Genomic DNA, 23,251 nt, shown 5'->3' with positions numbered 1-23,251 from the left:
TAGTGAATCTTCAATTTAGTTTTAACTTTAAACTGAGATGGATTTGGATATCAAACAACATTAGCCAATAATTTAATCAGTAGATACTAATTGCTAAGTCTTTCCCCTGGCTAGATATTATGTTTGGATATCAATTCAGAAATTATTTTGTGACTTTTGAAAGAAAAAAAAAAAGTAAGAAGCTAGTTTTAGTATGCAATTCCAAAATGACTTTTACAAGTACAAAATTAACTTTTGTGAAACAAATATTTTTGGTTCAGATTTCTGGAATTGTCTTCTTCATCCCCTAATCCAAACACCCTCTAAGTATCTCTCATGAATTCCTGATGAAACCAAATAAGAAAATCGCAAGTCTCCATGATTTTTTCCTGCGATGATACTTTCCATTTCCCAACTATATGGGGAAGTAGGCACCTTAATCCCACAATGCTGGCCAAGTAATTAAGACATGACATAATAGAAATACAAATTTGAAGATCATTTGGTACCGCTTGTGGTCTTTGTCCATTTGCTGATGATAAAAAGTGATCCCCAACGATCATCTTATTTTATTTTTATTCATAAGACTAAAACATATTGTTTGGCATTTTCACACTTGGAATTCAGTTCTAGATAAAAACAAATGACATATTATCATACCATAAATGTTTCTGATCTCAGTTTTTCTCTTGTAATTCAGTCACCCAGTTCCATATAAATTAACCAATTGAAGTTGTAAAATTGAAAGTAATTCTGATATCATTTCAACCTATTCATACAATTTATTATTTCCTTGGATGCAAAGCCCACAAACATTGAAAATTTTGACTAAAAGAGATGAAATATGTAAATGGAGTGACAGAAGAACGAAAGCCTAGAAAATTGGAGAAAAGTAAAATTTATGGCATACTAAGTTAGTTTCTCTTGGGAGCAGAAAGAAAAGTTATTATCAAACACGGATATTAAGATAATTATAAAGACCCGCAAGCTTGTCAGTACTATTTGACTGGTCAAGAGACGATATTGATTCGATTAATTAAATCTAAAGATTAATCATTAGAAATTAATCAAACAATAATTTGAAAATAAAACTAGTACCGTTGGATGTGCCTCGAAAAGTTATCTGAATTGGACTACTTGAATACGTCATTCGGATGTCGGATAAAGAAGAATTTTTCTTCCGTTTGTATGAAGGGTAAATAGTCAATTTTATATAGATGAGTTAAGAAGGAAATTGACACTTTAACTCTGGGCACCTGCTATCTCAAACTAGTATGTCTAATGTTTGGGTTGCCCACATCCAATCTAATGGATGCCTTATCTATCCCATTTGGTTTTATCCGAAAATAAGCCGAAGAAAAGATCATTTATTTTCTTCGTATTTTTATTCTTCCCTTCTTTCTCTTTGTATGCTCTTTTTCTGAGGTAAATATGTATGCATGAAGTTTAATTTGATTTCTACAATTAGCGTGCTGTTAATTTGATTTACAAAAAGAAAAGTCAGATATTAATGGTGGTTTGGGTTAAAAAAAGGATGTTGATGAGATATAATCTCTAATGAGCTTGAGAAGATATGCTATAAAGTTTTGATGAGGGGTGTGAGCTAAATTAGAAAGGTAAAGAAGAATTGAAGAAGTTATATATGGAAGAAATTTGGATGTGGAACTACTTGATTCTACGTAGATATGAATATGTGAATATCAAGAGTTAAATTGAGGAGACTAGAGGATGAACAGATGATGGGATCTGTTGATGAAGGTGGAGTTTCAGAGTACAACAAAAGATTGAATGAAAATTGCAGGTTGTTGTGATGTTGCTTAGTTAGTTGTATTGAGTTGCATCCGTAGTTTATGGTGTTGATTGTTGTAGGACAGGAATGTGGCCGTGGATATAACTAGGATGATAGGTGGTGGTAGAGGTTTTGTAATGAGAGTGGAACTGGTGTTGCAGATTGTTATGGAGTTGAAACAAGTTGAATTCAATAAATGTTAGATAAGTGAAGACTAATTAATTATTTCCTAAAGTTAGCCATGATATTTTAGGAAAGGGGTTTCCTAGACCGGTTATAATTCTTGGTGGCCAAGTTTGTAACCTATATAAATAGGTAACTAGGCCTTGTAGAACTGTATTATGCAGAAAATGATTAAGAGATCGGTGAGAGATTTCTTGTATAACTTTTAGGGCTAAAGCTAGGGTTTCGTTGTGAGAGCATATTGGTGAGGAACAAGAGACAAGGTTATCGTCTCGGGTTATTTTTGTTATGTAACCAAGGGTTTGCTGGGATTCACACGACGTTGTAATCGTTTTTCTTCATAGTGGATTTGAGTTTGTGCGGCTCAAAGTGGACGTAGACAATATATACACGTTGTATGTATTGGTCGAACCACTATAAATATTGTGTCTTGTGAGTTGATTTATCTTTCTCGTATTATTATAATTGCTCGTGCTTGGTTTACTTATTATTCAACATAATATCTCAAGATCCGTTATTCCGCGGTTGCCAGTGATTCCCTAAGTAAATCCGGATAACTGGTATCAGAGCTTTAGGGTTTATCGTAGTACGATTGGAGTGGGAGTTATGGGTGATAATAACGAAAGTACGGTAGCAAGGGTTAATTTTTAATGGGAAGAACTTTGCATTTTGGAAGTCTCATATGGAAGACTACCTATATGAGAAATACATTGTTGATCCATTGGGTGGAGTTGCGAAAAAGGGAACACGCAAAGATGATGAATGGACAACTCTTGATCGCAAGTGTGTAGCCGTGATCCGTAGATGTCTAACGGAGGAAGTCTACAATAACGTACAAGAGGAAACTAGTACTAAGGATCTTATGGATAAACTTTAAAAGTTGTATCAAAAGTCATCAGCCTCGGGGAAGATTATGTTGTGTGAACAATTATTTAATCTGATGATGCAAGAAGGCGAACCGATTTCATCACATCGTAGGAAGTTTAAATCAATTATTTCTCAGCTTTCAAAAGTTAGTATTACTTTTGATGATGAAGTTCAAGCTTTAAGGTTGTTGTCGTCATTACCAAAGAGTTGGGAAACCGCAAGAACAACCATTAGTAATCCCGAAGGGAGCGAGAAGTTGAAGCTTGATGATGTGCAGCAAAGGTTAATTGCTAAAGAGGAGAGAAGAATAGAACAAGGTTATTTTTCAAGTTCGTCCTTAAGTTTGCAACAAGAAGATAGAGGCAGGAGTTCAAATCGGAACAACAACAACAAATCTAGATGAAAGTCTAGAGGAAATTCTAGGGGGAGATTTCAATCCCGGACTAGAGGTGTTGTTGAGTGTTGGGCGTGTAATAAAGTAAGACACTTCAAGCGCGATTTTCCGGAAAACAAAGGTGCTAATAATGGCGGAAACAAAGGTAATCAAGAAGAGGTCAACGTAGTTGCAGCTGCAGAACCGGTGAAGGTCCTTGTTGATAACAAGAAGGTGATTACGGAAGGTTTTCTACTACTCTCTGAGGACAATCAAGATGAGTATTGGATTATAGACTCGGGAGCTTCTTTCCATGTGACATGTGATAAGAGTATTATGATCTCTTATAAAGAAGGATACTATAGCCAAGTATTCTTAGGTGACGGTGAAGCATGCGACATCATTGGTTTGGGTGATGTGATCTTCAAAGTCAACGGTTCGACATGGAAATTGAAGGATGTACGACACGTTCCAAATTTGAAGAAGAACTTAGTGTCTGTGGGCCAAGTTTGTGATGATGATTGTGAAGTTGTGTGTACGAAACACAATTGGAAAGTGAAGAAATGAGCTATGGTATTAGCTCGTGGAGTTAGAGTCGGTACTCTATACCGGATTTCAGATGGAACTACTTTACCAGTGGCTAGTAGTGGTGAAGACACTAACTTATGGCATAGAAGATTAGGTCACATGAGTAAGAATAACATGAAGATTATATGTTCGGGAGGATATCTACCTAAGGTGAAGTATGTAGATATGAGTTTTTGTGAAGACTGTGTTCTTGGAAAGAAAAAACGGGTTAGTTTCAGCAGAGGCGGCAGAGCCTTTAGAAGTGAGAAACTTGATTTGGTTCACACTGATGTATGGGGACCAATTGATGTTCCATCTCACAGCGGGTTCCAATATTATGTCACATTTATTGATGATCACTCAAGGAAGGTATGGCTTTACTTCATGAAGAATAAGTTCGAGGTGTATGAAGTGTTTAAGAAGTGGAAAGCTTTGGTTGAAACAGAAACTGGTCTGAAGTTGAAGTGTCTAAGGTCAGACAACGTTGGTGAGTATGACAAAACATAATTCTTACAGTTATGTGCTACAAATGGAATTCGTTTGGAGAGGAAAGTTCCAAGGACACCACTGGAGAATGGAGTAGCAGAACGTATGAATTGAACGTTAATGCACGTGCTAGGTGCATGAGGTTGCAGTATGGTTTTCCCGAGACCTTATGGGCACATGCAACAGAGACGGCTGCTTATCTAATCAATAGGAAACCCAGTAGTCCATTAGATATGAAGATACCATAGGAGGTTTGGACCGGCAAAAAGGTAAATCTTTCATATTTGAAAGTTTTTGGTTGTGTTGGTTATGTTCATCTTAGTACCGGTGAGAAGTCTAAGATAGGTGCTCAAGCAAAGAAGTGTATATCTCTTGGTTACGGAAATGACGCTTTTGGGTATAAACTTTGGTACCACGAGGGTCACAAAGTTATTAGAAGTAGAGACGTCACTTTTAATGAGAATGAGTTGTACAAGGACCTGAATAAAACACAAGTTGAAGATGTATGATCAAGCAACGTCGATAAGGAGTTGTATATCGATACTGATGATGTTTCTGGAAAAAGTGTGGTACAAGAACGACACGGTGTTGCTTATGGTAGAGAAGTACAAGAAAGGACTTCTACTGCAGTAGGAGTTACTCATACAGTTCCACAAGAAGTACGAAGATCATCAAGAACTCCGAAACCGAACCCAACGTATGCTCTGAATTATCTATTACTTACGGATGGAGGTGAACCTGAAGATATTAAAGAAGCACTAGCGGCTGATGATTCAGGAAAGTGGAAACTTGCTATGGAGGATGAGATGAATTCACTTGATGAGAATGGCATAACAAGTGGGTTTATTGGATGAAATATGAAGCAAATTGAGAAATTCGCTACAAGGCGAGGTTGGTTGTGAAAGGTTTCCAGCAGAAACCTGGTGTTGATCACAACGAGATATTTTCTCCAGTTGTGAAGATGACTACTATCAGAGTAATGTTAAGTCTAGTGGCTTCTGAAGATCTCTACCTTGAACAATTGGATTAAAGACATCTTTTCTTCATGGTGACCTAGATGAAGAAATTTACATGAAGCAGCCAGAAGGATTCATAGTAAAAGGCAAGGAAGAGATGGTGTGCAAGCTAAAGAAGAGTTTGTATGGCTTAAAAGCCCCGAGACAGTGGTACGAGAAGTTTGATAACTTCATGCATAGAGGTGGTTACTCACGGTGTAATGCAGATCATTGTTGTTACTTCAAAAGGTGCAGTTCTGACTACATCATACTATTACTGTATGTGGATGATATGTTGGTTGCCGGAACATCTCTACAAGAAGTTGAGAATTTGAAGAAACAATTAGCAAGTGAGTTTGCTATGAAATATCTTGGTGAAGCAAAGCAGATTCTTGGTATGAGGATCATAAGAGACAGAGCTAAGGGTGTAGTTATGCTTAGTCAGGCTAAATATATTGAACGAGTGTTGAAAAGGTTCAATATGAAGAATGCTAAACCAGTTAGTTCTCCACTTGGAAGTCAAATTCGTCTTTCAAGTATGCAGTGTGCGAAGACAAATGAAGAAAAGGAGTACATGGATAACGTACCATATTCTTCGGCGATTGGGAGTCTAATGTATGTTATGGTGTGCACGAGACCGGATATTGCACATGTAGTGGGAGTAGTGAGTAGATATGCAAGAAACCCAAGAAAACAACATTGGGAAGTTGTGAAGTGGATTCTCAGGTATTTGAGAGGTAACACAAAGGGTATTTGAGAGGTAACACAAACATAACATTGTGTTATGGAAAAGGTGGTTCTATCTTGAGGGGTTATGAGGATGCAGACTTCGCAGGTGATGTAGATAAAAGGCGAAGTATGACCGGTTATGTTTATACTATAGGGTCAGATGCAGTGAGTTGGAACTCACGTTTACAGAAGTTGGTGACATTGTCTACTATGGAAGCGGAGTACGTATTAGTAACAGAAGCGAGCAAGGAGATGATTTGGTTACTAGGTTTGTTATATGAGTTGGTAAAGGAACAACGAGATAGTGTTCTGTTTAGAGACAATCAAAGCGCTATACATTTAGTTAAGAACTCAGTCTATCATGTTAGGACGAAGCATATAGATATCACTTATCATTTCATTCGGGATCTCTTAGAAGAAGGAGAGTTGAATCTCGAGAAGATTCTTGGTTCTAAGAATCCGACGGATATGTTTACCAAGGGAGTTACATCAGACAAGCTAAAGCTCTGCAAGGCTTTAGTTGGTCTCTCAGAATGAGGATCTGGGAGGGGAGCCGCACTGACATGAAGATGTTTTAGCACCGTCAATCCAAAGTTGAAGAAAATAAAAATTGAAGATAATCAATGAGTCTTCAAAGTGGGAGATTGTTAGTTAATTGAAGACTAATGAATTATTTCCTAAAGTTAGCCATGATATTTTAGGAAAGGGGTTTCCTAAACCCGTTATAATTCTTGGTGGCCAAGTTTGTAACCTATATAAATAGGTAATTAGACTTTGTAGAATTGTATTGCGTAGAAAACGATTAAGAGATCAGTGAGAGATTTCTTGTATAACTTTTAGGGATAAAGCTAGGGTTTCGCTGTGAGAGCATATTGGTGAGGAACAAGAGACAAGGTTATCGTCTCGGAAATTATTGCGGTGTAACCAAGGGTTTGCTGGGATTCACACGATGTTGTAATCGTTTTTCTTCATAGTGGATTTGAGTTGGTGCGGCTCAAAGTGGACGTAGAAAATATATACACGTTGTATGTATTGGTCGAACCACTATAAATCTTGTGTCTTGTGAGTTGATTTATATTTCTCGTATTATTATAGTTGCTTGTGCTTGGTTTACTTATTATTCATCATAATATCTCAAGATCCGTTATTCCGCGGTTGTCAGTGATTCCCTAAGTAAATCCTGACAAGAAGCTCATGGATTAGACTACAGTTGAAATGGTGCGGTGTGCTAAATTTGCAGAATGATAAATTACTGGTGAATGAGTGTTTCAAATTGGAACGAAAGTGTTATGTTTATGTGAAGGGAAGGAATTTAAGTTGCAATTGCAGGTGGTAATGGCTGATGAGCACACGATCTTGGAGATGACAAATGAAATGAAAGAATTTACAGAGATAAATGCTTCGGTTGGTAGTAGAAGTGATGAATGAATTACATGCGAATTGACTGTAGTGTTGTGTTGCATTGTAAAACTAGGAAATGCATCACAGTAAACTTGTAATGCACCACAATTGTACCATCATGCATGGTATTGCACCATGTTGGCGCATTAGAAACATTATCCAGTCAACGACCTGTGCAATAACCTTAGTCAGTTTCTTTCAGCATATCTGACTGAATCTTATTCACTTGATTTGTATAACTGACTGTGTTGACCTGATGACCAGTATATGACCCGATTTGATTCAGTTTCCTAACTAGACCCTAACACGGTTAACATTTGACTTAACCGGGACTTGACCAGACTTTGACCAGTTGACTTGACTTTGGATGTTATATCCTTTGACCTTGATGTGACGTTGACCGTTGACTGTAATTCAAACAATCACATTTCCGAAGACTGTTCCGGTCTTCCAACCCTTTTTCCTAATACTTCCATAACTAATTTGGACATAGAACTTCTATATAAATCCAACAAAAGAGATAGTGGAATGTTAGGAAAGACATTATGGAGAACATAATGTAAGCTATGAAATCACTTCAAATTTAAATGATAAGGACAATGGTGATGAAGACCGGGGATAGGAACTTATAAATCTGGGGATTTTGAAGTAGGCGTGGTTCTCCATCAAACAGGTGGGAACTTTTGTAACTTTCTTGTAATCATTAAATTACGTGTGAATATCTTGTAATTCTAAAGTTTTTTTTTAGTTTCCGAGCATGACGAGTATTTGATGTTTTTGAGCATGTTTGTATGAAAATTGAACGAGTATGTTGCCCTATATTCGTTATCTGGCCTCCATGTGAGGAGTTCCTGTGTTCTCCACAGATTCTCACTATGTCGTCACTGAAATGTGGTGTTATATTAGGCGTGGAATTGACGCTCAATATTACTAAATAAGTTCCGTGGAAATAGACGTGACCTATAATAAGTTATTAGGGATGGAATTGGAATTGACTTTCAATATTATATAATTTAAATGGCACTGGCACTGGAATTTGGTGTCATGATTATTAAGGGTGGGATTATCCCCAATATTTTGGGGTAACCACGAGACACATCGGTGTATCACATGTTATTTGGGAACATCTCTTTTCTGTTGCTTTGTACGCGTCTGTTAGCTATAAAATAGCCACCAAACTCTTCATATGACTTGAACAGGACCAAATACATGATTATCCAGCGTAAAAGTCTCCCAAAATCTCCACAAAATCTTCGACAGTGAACAACAGGACACGTCTCTCTGCCTGGACTTTGATCTCTTCTTCCGGCTTATCCATCCCAATTGGTTGGGTCTAATTGCTTGCAACAGGCATGTTATGTCTTCTAGAGTCCATACGTACCAAATACATCCATTGAATCTCCTCAAAACTCGCTCAAATTCCACTTTCAAAACTGTTCTTCGCTGCTGCCATTTTTCCCGCCAGTTTCTGTTTTGAATTTTGAGAAGGAAACTGACCTCCCCTAATCCAGTTATGGTGTCCCTTTAGCACATGCCCTGAAATGGGGTGCCCCTTATCCAACTTAGGAGTGCCTTTAGAAATTCTTTTGGGATGTTTTCCGCACTTTTTCGTGGTTCCTCCGAGCTATTTTTGGGGTACTTCCGGTACACTTCTGGGGAGCTTCCGGTATGCTATCTACAGAGGTCCAAATGCCATATTTTTAGCCAATTTTTCCGCAAAACCTTATTCTTCTAAAAACACCTACAAATAAATAAAATAACCAAATAAGTATAGAATCGAGCACTAACACTATACACAATTGAGATATATTAGACACATAAATGCGTCTATCAACTGTTCACATGCTTATTATGTTTTTTCGTCTTAGTAGTATAATTAGGTTACTATGATCTTACTTTTGAAAGGAATTCTAGGTTCATGGTGAGGATAATGCCCTTTTTTAAACTGCTATGCGGAGTCGGGTCATAGTAATCAAAACCTTTTTTACATGTTCTAGACTTTGAACCTGACGTCATTAGGTGTACTCATTTTACGAAGATATCACGTGGTACCTGAATTCATGCCATCATTTGACATTGGAGTTATCTTCAAATTTTATTCTCCATTGAGTAGGGCTAGGTTAGGATAACATATATTTAAGTTATTTCTAACGTCATTTCTGTAAGTCATAATGGGGATGATATTTCATAGATATTGTTTAGGAAGGCAATGTCTGGGGTATGAAGTTGGAGTGATCTTATGTTGTGTGATGTGTATAAAAGATGTTTATTCATTTTTTTTAGTACAACTGTGTAGCATGTTAGTGGTTACTCGAATTTGTATTTTTTTTCTTCAGGGCACCCTTCGATATGATGTGCTCACTCAATTCCCGGTTTTAGTTTGAGGGACAGATCAAGTAGTGTTCGCGAAGACGAATGCTCAGGATTTGAAGATCTGAATTAGATTGGAAATCTGATTGAATGTTAGTTTACACCATGACAATTTAATAAATTCGATTTTATTTAAAAATCGACTCACTATTGTATATGTATCATTTGAGAGATGTTTCTTATATATATTCTCATAGAGGATTTATTTTTGGGTTAAGATTTGTGACAAATCTTTAATTTGATGTTTATATAAATAATTTAGACGCTTAATATCTTATTATGTACATTCATCTTTTAGATTATTAAGTAGCTTAATTTTAGGGTGTTATAATATTAAAGAGGAAAATTCAAGATAATTAAAGCTTCAAAAATCACAACCTCAAAACCTATTATATAATAAAATGGCGGGAGTCAGAAAAAGAGATCAACCAAAAAAAAAGTTATCATCATTATAGTTGTCTAACTAATATATAAAGATTGATATTGTTAATGGTTTGGTTGAAAACACTTGAATTGCAAAATTTTATCCAAAAAAAGATACTACAAATAATAAAAAAGAAGACAGGTATTTAAATATCAGAATTTGGCATCTCACGATTTTGTGCGTACAACAAATGTTTCTCTGGCTAATGCAATTACATATCTCGGTCATTAAACTACCATTCCATTTTTAAATTTTGAATCCTAAAAAAAAGAAAAGAAATAAGTTTGTTGAAATGTCAAACAAGGTTTAAAAAGAAATCCCAACAATCATCTTAGATTCTATAGGTGCAATTATTTGAAAAACTAAATCTCTATTTCATATATGTCCTCTGGTCGTAACTCTGCTGGATCAAATCCAACCAATGGGAAACTTATTTGACTCTCATATTTTAAAAACTAGAATGTTCTATCGGGCGTTTCTACATTTATAATCTAGTCTTTTTATTGATGTGATACTAAAGCATTTTGCGCCCATTTCATTTTTATTTTGTTAATTATTACTCTTATCCATGAACTAAATGAGGAAAACTCTAGGCATGCATGAATTGCCGAATATATAACAAGTTGACGAGCTGAACATATTTTTAATGTTTTTTTCCTCTTCATATGACCAAGCATTTCTATATAGGTTCCGCATCTTCAGAAGGTTGATCAAGTGAGATGAGATATGTAGTTCTGGTAGGAGAAAATGAAAGCTATGAAATTGGAGAAAACTAAAACCTACAGTGGATAAAGTTGGATTTAAGAAAGGGTTCAATTACATTGTTAGTCTTCAAGCCTTGTAGTTGGATTTCATACTTTTATGCTTATTTTGACATATTTTTAATGTTGCGGATGTTGCTGGGTTAGGTCGCCAACCATTCATATCTTATATAGAAAGCACCCATCCAAGTATGTTTCAGGTTGATGTGCAACGATGTTGTAAAAGAAAAATTTGAATTAAAGATATAACTGTAACTCAAAATTTGACTACCCTTGTTTAAGTTATTGCAATATTTTAAATGAAAAAATAAAATTTTCAAAGTTTGGATTTTCATTTTTCCTTAAAATTTAACCTTTCTATCTTTTCCCCCAAAGGGACAATACTCCACATTTGGCATCAACTCGACAAGATTAATCGACAACCAACGGCTTATGCGCTTTCGATTGATTTAGATTTCAGTTTTTTGGTTGATTAACTCTTGAATTTAAATTCCCGGGTCTATATAAGACAAGCGAAACAGTTCAAATAACCAACGGTTCCTTAAAACACTTTTTTAATATCTTTGGTCGGTACTTTTCCCGAATACTTCTTTATTACTTACTGTAATACCCTTCTACACATATAAGAATTCACCGAGACAATGGTGAACATAGGTATGTTTCTTCTTGTTCAATTTATTGCTTGAGATCATGAATAAGGGATTATGGTTGTGTATAATATATTTATAGTGAAAACCAGGATAAACCTAAGAAAAACAAGTTTTGTCCTAGATGCACCCGAGTGCATAATGTATATTGTTTTTGAATTTTTTGTTGTCCCTCTTATTTTTCTTCTTTAATACTTGTTTTTGTTTGATATTTTGATGGTGAATGTAATGGTAATGGCGGTGGATTTGTTGCTCGAGATCATGAACTAATAATTTTGCTTATGTATAATATACTGTAGGTGATTACTAGGATACAAGATGCACCTGCGTGCATAATGTAATTTCTAATGGGAAACAAGGTTTTGGCTGGTTGCACCCGAGTGCACAATGTACAATTAATATATTTTTTTTATTCTAATGGGAAAAATGTTTTGGCCAGGTTGCACCTGGGTGCATAATGCATATTCTTACAGAAAATAAATTTTGGTCAGGTTGCATCTGGATACATAATGCATGTTTTTATATAAAATAAATTTTTGCCAAGTTATACCTGGGTGCATAACGCATAATTTTATAGGAAATTAATTTTGGCCAGGTTACACCTGGGGGCATAATGTATGCTCGGCATGGTTTAAATTTTGGAGCTCTTTCCAATTTCATATTAATAATGGATCTTATTTTATAGAGATTCTTGAGCTCTTTCCAATTATAATAATCTCTCTTGAATCCTAAATATACTTCGGAAGGTAAGAGATTTCTTGCAACTAATTTTAAATTGAAAAGCGAAAATATGTAGGAAAGAGAAAATGATACGATAAAGAATAGAATTTAAATTAAACGGTATATACGACTAAATTTTTTGTGTCTTTTTCACTCGAACCTATATTTTAGAAGTCCATTACTCCCACATTTTACGGGTTTTGGACAAATGACCCATTTTTCTTTATGTTTTCCTCAATATTAGCGGATTGAGTGAATTATACTCCGACTATAATCTCACTCAATGAATTCAAGGTTCAAAATCTAGTAGAACAATCAACTTATTCAACTTTAACATCTCTATGACAGTCTTCACCCAATATGCACCCGATCATTTTCACAATTTGCTAAATTTGGTTATTGGAATCAAAACGTAACATCATGAATTGTTGACATTTTGAACGCTTTTAGTTTCTTTACCATTTAGTCTTTTATTTATTTTGTTGAACCCTTGCTCTTGTGCACAGGTCCATATAAGTTGACCAATTATTGAAGATGTAAAATCGAAAGTAATTGTAACAACATTTCACCCTCTTCAGAGCATCTCCAATAGAGGGTGAAATTATTTATTTTTCATGACACGTAGGATTTTACAACCCCATTTTCCATAAATCCATATCCAATAGTAGGTCCTATGAAAAAGGAGGGGTGTGAAAATAAATAAAAAGGTCTTATAAAAAGTCTTATTTAGACCTTGAGAATGACCTTCATGTCATCAATTTAACAACTTTATTAATTATTATTACCAAATAAGTTTTTCTAAACCGATAGGAAAAAAGAGAACATTTTTATTTTTATCCAAAAAACTAATCTTAAAAATAAGACTCTGCACCATTAGAGATGGTACATGAACAAGACATTGTTATTTTTCCCACATGTATAAAACCCCATAAATAAGGATCTAAATAAAAACTTCACATAGGATTTTTAGCATCCACTGTTGGAGATGCTATCATACAACTTAGCATATTTTGGAGGGTGCAAAGCCTACAAACATTAGAGCAAGCAACATGTTCAGGGGAGAGATCCCACTATTTGCCGCACGCCCCAAAAGTTTTAAGCTTGTGAACAAGCAACTCGGAGAATTTTGGGCCATAACCAAGTATAAAAATTGCAAGTCTTCCATACTTTTTTCATTTCATAATACACCTGCCATTTCCCTAGCATATATGTGGTGGAGTGGGCTACCTACCCGACTCCCATATTTGAAGATTATTTGGGACAACGTGACATTGTCCATTTGTAACCGATAAAGAAACCTGTTTTGAGGCATACTCATTCATTATCCCACATATAGTGGGTTTATAAGGGATGTCTAAAAGTAGTGTAATTATTTATATATCCTTAAACAAATTAAATTATTAGAGTGTCCTTATCCTCAACAACCTAAAATCAGAAACCAATTTAAAATAACCTTTAAACTTAAACATCTCGGACTCCAATTCAATCAAGCAATTAATTAAGCAAAGGAAACACGATCGAAGTGAACGATGTTGGAGTGCGAAATCTAAATCTCAATTGCTCTCAGATGTATTTTAGAATGTATTTGTAATAAACCCATCTTGTTTTTGATTGATTTTATTTTTTTTGATCGATAGAATATGATTTCAAAGATGAAATTAGGGTTTCAGAAGATCAGTACGACTGAGAATTTTGAGCCGACCCTGGTATATGATTTAGAGAAACACTATGTTCGGCTAATGCGACTTTGCTAGATTTTATTCGAATCAGCCGATCCTAGCCTTGTTCTTCGTTTTGAATTTTCAGAAGATCAATTCGGCTGATCTTGAAATATCAATTTTGAGCCGAACCTAGTATATGATTTAGAGAAAAACTATGTTCGGCTGATGCGACTTTGCTAGATTTTGTTCAAATCTGCCGTACCTAAATTCGTCAGTTACAGAGTGAAGTTAGGTTGATAACTTGTCAGCTGATCCTCTGTTTTTTGAAAATATACCTACGTTCGGCTGACAAGTTGCTAGCCGAACCTAGGTATATTTTCAAAAAACAGAGGTTCGACTGACAAGTTATCAGCCGAACCGTTCATCTGGTCAGTAGACCTGGGTTTTAAAAATTCAATTTTTGACAGATTTAACTTATAAAAAGGACATTAAACCTTGTATAGAAGTCTACCTATGATTTTATTCACACATTTTTGGCACTTCTAATCACTAAAATCTCAAAATCCAAGTTTTTTTTACACTTCTTCTTCTTCCTCTCAAAATCTCAACTCTCTCACATAAATTTGATTTCTTTACCACTAATAATTTAATTTTTAACCAATCCTTAAAAATTCCTAATTAATGAAATCTAATGATAATAATTAACACTAATTATGTAAGGGTAATTAGAGCATAGCTCGGTTGAACCCACCAAGCATTGGTATGTCAAGTTTGGTTGTGATATTTTAGTGAATCAAAACTCATTTAAAGAGTCGCTTGATTATTTACCACAGTCAACTTCGTATAGGTTAGCCAGAAAGTTATTAGGATATGAAACATACAAGTATTACTCGAAGACTTGAAGAATGCGAAGAAGTAAATAACTACAACGACGACATCATCCTTCCTCTTGAGGTTAGTAATATTTTGACTTGAATTATTTCATTCCTAACGTATATTTCAAGTCGTGTTATATTGAAAAAATAACTGCAAAGCTGTGAATGATTATACTCTAGTTAGACGTAGTATTAAGGAATTATAATACAAAGTATAACGCATATCTTTTGAACTTCGTATATAAGACATCCACATAATCGTATGAATGCTATTGTGTTTATGTGTATGGGTGAAGATTTCGTCATAGGAAACAATATTTTACATTCGTTTAAAGGAAGTACAATTCATAAACTTATTTTATGAACCGAAAGGGAAATCGCTAGGCTTATTGGTATTGTTATTCATTACCAATCTTTGGATTACCAATATGTATGTTTTATGTATCTTGGTAAAACTATTCACAACGCCTGACTTATGTATCGGTAGGACTTTGATTAGTGAAACCAATCTTAAGCAATCACTTGAGATGGTATGATCGATATTTGTAATTGGTATGACCATTCCTAGTCATTCGGTAACCAATCTTATAACTTGGTGGGACTAATCACAAGATGTGTAATCGATCCTTGTAGTAGGTGAACAAGTTTTTAGTTATTGGTGCAACCGATCCTATAACTTGTGCAACCGATCACAAGTATGTACCATAAATAGTGGTAACCGATCCTGGTACTTAGTTAGCCATGTTATGGAAACTAGTGTGACCTATACTAGTAGACACTCGAGGTAGAACTGAACTTGTGTTTGGTAGAACCGTAAAACCCATTAATGGAGATTGAATGTTTTTGATCAATCACATAGTTCTTGGAAATCAGATGAACCAATTCTAAGCTCATTTGGAAGTGTGGCAAATCGGTTCCAAGATTGTAAATATGAAAAAGGATTTACAAATTAAAGATGTTGACATACTTTGAACATGTGCAGTAGTTCCTATCTATTATTGTTCAAAGATATTCCTTAATAACTAAAGGAGAATCCCGGATCGAAATAAATTGAGAATATTTTAATTATGGTTTTTAGTTTTATATGCTTTTAATTTCCATCAATTAAATGCATATATTTAGAAAATAAAAATTGGTAATGTGCATTTACTAATTGGAGATTTTCTACTGAGATTTCGGTCAATATTTGGACAGAGCATTTCCAGGAATTATGAAAACCGATTTGGGAATTTATTGCATATCTTTGAGAATATTCGGTTTTGGAAATTCCTTGGTGTCCGAACTTCCTTGATCTATAAATATTGAAGTTTGCATTTCGAGAAAACTAATCCTCAGAGCCAGTAAAACTACTTAGTTGTGTTGTTACTGGTGGAGCCGTCTATTCGTAGAGGAAAGTACCCTAATTAGGCGAAATCTCTTACGACCGCTCGTTTTAAAGACTTCTTTGGGATTGAGAAGCTCTACGAGTACCGTTGGTGGGAAACTAGATAATTGCAGTTTATTATAAGTTTTCGATTGATTTGATTGACTAATGGTTGTTGAACTTTGATTGCACCTAGTTTTTTTATGCTTGAGAATCTTCTCTCCTGATATAAGATTCACTCAAACTAGATCGAAGTATCGACGGGGATCTTTAGACTGTTTGTAGATCTAAAGACGTCTTGTGATAATCCATCATTAAAAGACTCCGTTCTGTGTGTGATTGATCACAATAGATTCAATTTGTTTGTGTGCAGATGCTTATTGAAGATCTAAGAAGATCTGAAGACAAAGAAGATTTCTTATTTGAGTTCATAATCTTTGGTGTGCACAAAACTTGATCGGCTGGGGATCCAACTATAATCGATTTATCTTTTGATAGATTGGATTAATTAGTTGTGTAGATCGGCATCAATATATTTCTTTGTGATTCATACTATTGATTGCATAGTCTAAACAATTACTTTGGTAGTTGTTAAATAGATTGATTTAAGAACCCGACAAAGGAGTTTATTGGGTTAAACGGAAGAGCCTTTTGTCAAACTCATATCACGTTGATTGAAAAGAGTTGTTACCGAACAAATTTGTTGTTCCTTTACTGTTTGGAATACTAACCAAAGGAATTGTTCCAAGTGCATGACTTATTGCAAGTTGGAGGGGCAGGGATACTAAGGGAACTAGGTGAACTATAGGTTTAGTTGCTTGGTCTCAACTATACGAAGTTGGTTTATATTTTGTATGGCGGATTAATTCTGGACAAGGTTCCAGGGTTTTTCTGCATTTGCGGTTGGCTCGTCAACAAAATCTTGCTATCTTTTACTTTTCTATTTCAGCAATTATAATTGTTTTTATTATAATTAGAAGTAAAATACACAAACGTTAATTCCTAATTACTTGATAGCAATCCTATAGTGTTTGGTTAGGTCCGAACCTATTATCAAGTAATCATACTTCGTTGGTGTACTGTCTCGATCTTGTATCCATAGTCAATCACACAAGTTAACTTGTTGTCGTATTATCTCGATCTCGTATCCATAGACGATCACACGAAGTGTGAACCGATTCGTTGTATTTTCTCGACTCAGTCCATAGACAATCACTTTCGGAGAAAGGACCTATAGCTGGAAAACTTTTAGATTGAGGTATATTTGGGTACCCTCGTATTTTCAATTGGTATCAGAGCAGGCATGTAGCGCCCCCTAAGCTAGCAGCTGACTAATCCAAGAGATTAACTAAATAAGAGGCGTTAAAAATCTAAAACATGTACTTAAATATCCAATTAAGATATCTTCTACAAAATTTAACCCAAAACTAGCCTCGCTCTGAAATTTATATACAAGAACTCCACTCAAATGATACATATACAATAGTCATTTGGTTTACAAAACAGAATAAACATATCAGAAGTTAACCAACTAACGGAGTCAACTCCTTGGAGCTTTTGCTGCGCAACTCTGATTTGTCTCTGAAACTGAAAGTGGGAATGAGTGAGCACACCATCCCTAAAAAGGGTGCCCAGTAGGAATAACATTTAACTTTCAAGTAATCATGGCAAGATTTGGAAAACAATAATGTTTTCCCAAACATTTAAAAGTGACCAAGTCACTGAAATAAACAAACATGTATATGGACAAACTCCTTCTTCAAACAATGTATAATATTCGTGCTAACCACACTCAATAGCTATTGATATCACCAAGACCATGATGACCCACTCTAAACAATAAAAGCTGAATTCACGTAGGTATAAATGTGAAGGACCGTATCCTATATACCACACGTGGAAATTCTCATTTCCCATACCAATTCATATTGACAACAAAACATTATAGGTCCTTTCCAAATCTTGGAAAAATTCAAAGGATCAACAGAACAATCGAAATGCAACTAAGTAAAGCATGGAATGTACAATCAGACAATGCATGAGTTTATTAAACAAAGACTTTAGTAAAAGAAACAATAATGGTTACAAAAGAGTCAAATGTATTCCCACCTCTTTTGATGACAAGCCACGCCTACCTCGAGATCCACGATCCACTGGTTCATCATTTGAATCGATCGTTGTTAATATAGACTAACTGTTAATCACATAGGAAGTCTAAGAATCTAGCCAAAAGGCTCACACAAGAATCATACAAGTCTTTCTAATGGTTCTAAGCCTATTTAAGGTTCTACATCTTTTATTTATCTATCTTTAGCATATCTAAGGTTTACAAATTGATTTGGGTTGGTTCTATAGTCCACTAGATAAATCTTGTGAACATCTATAGCTTTGTAGAAGAGATCGAAAGCTACTTCGGATCATAAGAGGTCCAAAACATCTAAATATTTTTTTTAAACATCTAAATAAGAAAATTGGTCTTAAGCCCAAGTCCACTAATCCGACCCATTAATTTAAGGCCCGGTCCATCTGGTCAACTGACAGTCTCTAACGGTCAACGGGTCTCTAACAGTCAACGTCTAAGGTCAGGACAATAGTCAAGGTCAAAATCAAACAAGAATTGGTCAACTGAGTCAATTTTGGTCTAGACAGGGAACTCGGTGAGTCTACTCAGTTGACAAGACTGATTCAGGTCAAAGGGTTTACCGAGTCATCTAAGGTTAAACTAGTGAGACAAACACTCTATTTCATCTTCACTTCAATTCTACTAGACTAAACATAAACATCAAATCATTCATTTAAATGTAGCTTCATAACTCAATCTGAAATACAAATCTATTTACCTTAATCTGCAGTTGCAGGCTTTCACTAAGGCCACTGCCAAAATTGCTTTACAACTACTATTGTTCTCAGTTGAGCAACACTCATCATTAAACTCACACAACTGATTCAAACACAACTCCAATTCCAGTACACTTAACTTTAGTTAAATCTCAACACAATTCCACCATATCTTAACTTATATATGCATTACAATCTATGTGAAATCCTAACAATCATCTAAAAGAACTTCAATCCATTTAAGACTCCACATTAACAATCTCATTTATCCTCCCTGTAATCCATACAATACCAAATCAATCTCCCCTGCGTCTATTTCATCCACCATTTAACTGCAACTCAACAACACAATTCAATGAACACCACCATAACTGCAGTTTCACTCCAACTACAACCCAATTCCTGAAATCACTCAAATTCTCTTCAGTCCTTCTCAAACATCCTCGACCACTAGCACCTGCAGAATTACACAATACTCTCTGCTTTACAAGTTCATCTTCAACATCATCAGCTAAAGTTCTGACTCCAGATGCACTGCTACAATTTACCAACAATTCAACCCCAAACACATGCAGTCACAAACACACGTACAAAACCATCTCCAGTTCACCCCATTAGCCATATCCACAATTACATCTCCACACAATACAAATCCCCTGTGAAAGTGATTATGCATAAAACCTAATTACAACTTCAACTTCAATACATATTGTTCATATCCCAATTCCCAGTTCTTTGACAATTTAATGAATTTAACAATAAAAATTGCATAACTTTACTAAAGAAACTCAGAGAGCAATTACCTCAATGTAATTCACTTCAAGATCAGTCCACACCATAAACATCCATCCTGTCTCAATCAATCTAGCCACCAGAATAACTCTTCTGCTTCTACTGACCCAAATCCTCAAGAACAAACCTTAATTTCATCATAACTTCCAATTTTCAGTCTCAGTTATAAAATCATAACCCTATATTCTAATTCGAGTGAAACCCATCTCAATTCAATCCCCCAGACTCTAAATTTCAACTTCTACATCTTCTCTAAACAATTCCACGAAACCTTAATTTGAATTTCAATTGAATTTGCAATAACCCTAACCCAAATTCTCCGCCTCATCACTGGTTTCACTCTAAAACATCGATTGAACATTTACCCATTATTCTTCAACGAACCATAGTTCCATATTTCATCTTCTAGATCTTCAGATTAGAACTGAATCTAAAAACCCTAATTTCGACTCTCTGATTCACCTTTTCATTAACTCTGAATCACCTATTCTAATCAACACCATCAGTAACAGTCGTTAGTTGATATGAATCATCTCCCCACGATCTCAGAACCACTAATTCGTGAACTCAAAACACTCACAGAAGAACAGGGAAGAAAGAAAGAGGAGGAGGAAGAAGAATAAAAAATAATAAAGAATAGAAATGAGAGTTTATCCTCCCGGTTGGTGAAGATAAGACCAAGGATAGATACTACTACACATAATCGCCTCTCTAAGGGGATCCCAGGTCGGACTATCTGCAAAAAGATCATTTTGCCTTCAAATAAATCTGATGATGACTTCTTTGTCTTGTATCCGAATGACACGTTCGAGTAGTCCATCTCGCATAACTTTTTGAGTTCTATTTAACAATATTAACTTCGTAACTAGATCGTTTTTAGATTAGTTTCTATTAATTAACGTCCGTGTTAAATTAATCAAGTTATTATTGGTTAATTCGTCACTTGACCATCACTAGACCAGTCAAATAGCGTTGACGAGCTTGAGGGTCCTTACAAGGAAAACACTAAAAGATCTAACAATCTGTGTTTGGTGCGATCCAACCTATAAGAAATTGAATCTATGTCTGAATCAGTTACTTATGCAAGAGTATGAATACTCAAATGTTGAATATGTTACTACTTCGTTGACTCATGATCCATGAGTTGCGAAAACATCTGTGTCTATCTTTGATAGAAAAGAAGATATTGATAAAGAGTTGGTAAAACTCCTAAAGCCTATAAAATCTCTGTCTACAAAGATGTGGTTATTGAAGACATATCTTCTTAAAAATGAGATCAGAGAAAAAGACATTAAACTAAATGCTCTAGCCAAAGAGAATATGGATCTCACTGTCAAACTAGAAGCCATTGGTAAATCTCTTACACTTAATCAAGAGACCCATCATATGACTCTGACTAATGAATCTGTTATAATTTCTTATGATGAAGAAACCAAAGGTCCTTGCTCGACTTTGAGAGATTGTGATAAAAAAACTTGTTTGATCACATCCGAAACAGATCATGATAATGGTAGTCTGTCCAACTACATCAAGTCAGAAGAGGATGAGAAACCAGCTTCTACATCTACTGATGATCAGACGAAATCTTGTCCAAAGGAAACTTTGAACCGATTCCGTGAACGTGATCTTAAGGAATAAAACTTTCAGTCACTTGACTGGAAACTTATATTTCTTCAAAATACGGTGGTAAAAATATTGAATGAAGTTTCTTTTCTTAAAAAACTGAAAGATCATTCCCCAGTAGAAAGACAAAATTTACCACAATTCGATAAAGTCAACTCAAAAGAATCGGAAGTAAGAGTTGATAATCGCTTTTGGAAAAAGGTTCCTCCTCATCCATATCGAAACAGTTCTTGTTTTGATGAAGAACGACTCCATAAGAAAGGAAAAGAGAGAATCTCTGCCAATGGTAAAACCATGATTTTCCGATAATTATTCCAGACAATCATACTGATGTGCATCATAAGGAAATCCTTAAAACGAGAAAATCTTATCAAAATCTCATTTATAGAATTAAGAGAGATTTATCCTTCTCTGAAAATTCTCACGTCAGTACAGTATATTGTTAGATCAAGGAAGGATCATCTTCTTGGGAGAAAATATTTTGGGCAGAAATTCCCGAAGAGAAACATGAACTATGTTTCTGATACTCGCTGTATGCTAGAAAAAGCTTGCTCCGATGCAACTTAGTTGTATCGAAATTGTGCACTCTCATCCTCTTTCATGCTCTTAATTATGGATGCAAAGCACAATAAAATGAGAGCACATTTTTTGTGTGTGTTTGTTTATCAAAAATATATGTGACATTTTATGGATGATTGTGAATCCATATCTGTCTAAAATTTGTTCATGTATATAATGATCTTCCAAAAATAGGTTTTATTTAGAATATTCGAATTTTAATAAACCTTTTAGCACAAAGGAAAATGAATATATTCTTTTAATATTTTCTGAATTTCCTGATATTTTCGGTCCAAGAGTTGTCTTTTATTAAAGAGAAACTATCTCTTGCTTGTATTCTGAAACCCTGATAAATACCTATTTAAATAACTGAGCATGCTTCCAATAACTCGCAGTGTCACAAAGTCTAATAAGGAGGAAGCTCAAAAGGTTAAGGATTGTCAAGGAATCAATACAGAAAGGAAGAAGAAAAACATATCAAATATATTGTTTGATTATGATTCAGATAGTTCGAATAGATCTCAAGATGAGTCATGTCTGTTGGCTTAAAACCTTCAAGATCCAGCCGAAACCAAGTGGATTCGTCCTGATATTATGATTCACTATATACAAGGTTTTGAAGAACTGAGAACCAATCTCATTATGACAGTTCAACATCAAGATTGTCTCAAAGAAATAATTGATCAAACAAGAAGTGTTCTTGCTAAACTCAAGGTTCTAATTGAAGAACTTGAAAACAGGAAGTGGTTGCAGACAAGTCTCTTGAGACATGCTTCAAAAGTTTGAGTACTGATGAAATCTCAGTAAACAATAAGAGCACCACTAGAGATTAAGATACATGTTGTAATTCTTAATCAGGAAAAAATAGACATCAGTTTTTGATTTCTTTCAATAATTGTATAAGGTTATTATGAATAAAACTATCTATTATTTATGAATAAAATTATTATTTTATAATTTTTCTTGTGATAGTTTTTCGATTACATATCATGTGCTTGAATGCTTTATATTATTGCTATGTGTTTATGGGATGCTTGATTTCAGTTTTCATAACCTTAATATTCGATCTCATATGGTGTGAACCCTTATGGTTTGGGTGACTTTTTGATTTAGCAGGTTTGAGTTCTAGCCCCTGTTGGTAGGCTTTATCAAAGGATCATAAGGGGTTCTGATTGAAACTCATGTGTGAAAAAGTCACAATATGTTGAATCATTTTTGGTTTAGCATAAAAGCATATGTGTTTCGGGTTT

General features: G+C 35.0%; 1 long non-coding RNA gene across 1 annotated transcript; it reads right to left on the bottom strand.

The window, feature by feature from the left end:
- Window positions 1–17,558: 17,558 nt before the first annotated feature.
- LOC113320183 lies at window positions 17,559–20,480 on the bottom strand. The gene is made up of 3 exons (XR_003345948.1): window positions 19,031–20,480; window positions 18,300–18,343; window positions 17,559–17,777 (listed from the first exon to the last, which is right to left on the bottom strand). It is a non-coding gene; the product is annotated as an uncharacterized LOC113320183 (long non-coding RNA).
- Window positions 20,481–23,251: the final 2,771 nt, after the last annotated feature.

This window comes from Papaver somniferum, chromosome 11 (genome assembly GCF_003573695.1).
Source record: "Papaver somniferum cultivar HN1 chromosome 11, ASM357369v1, whole genome shotgun sequence".
Lineage (NCBI taxonomy): Eukaryota > Viridiplantae > Streptophyta > Magnoliopsida > Ranunculales > Papaveraceae > Papaver > Papaver somniferum.
Note: the sequence above shows the minus strand (reverse complement) of the source record. Positions and strands in the feature narration are given on the sequence as shown.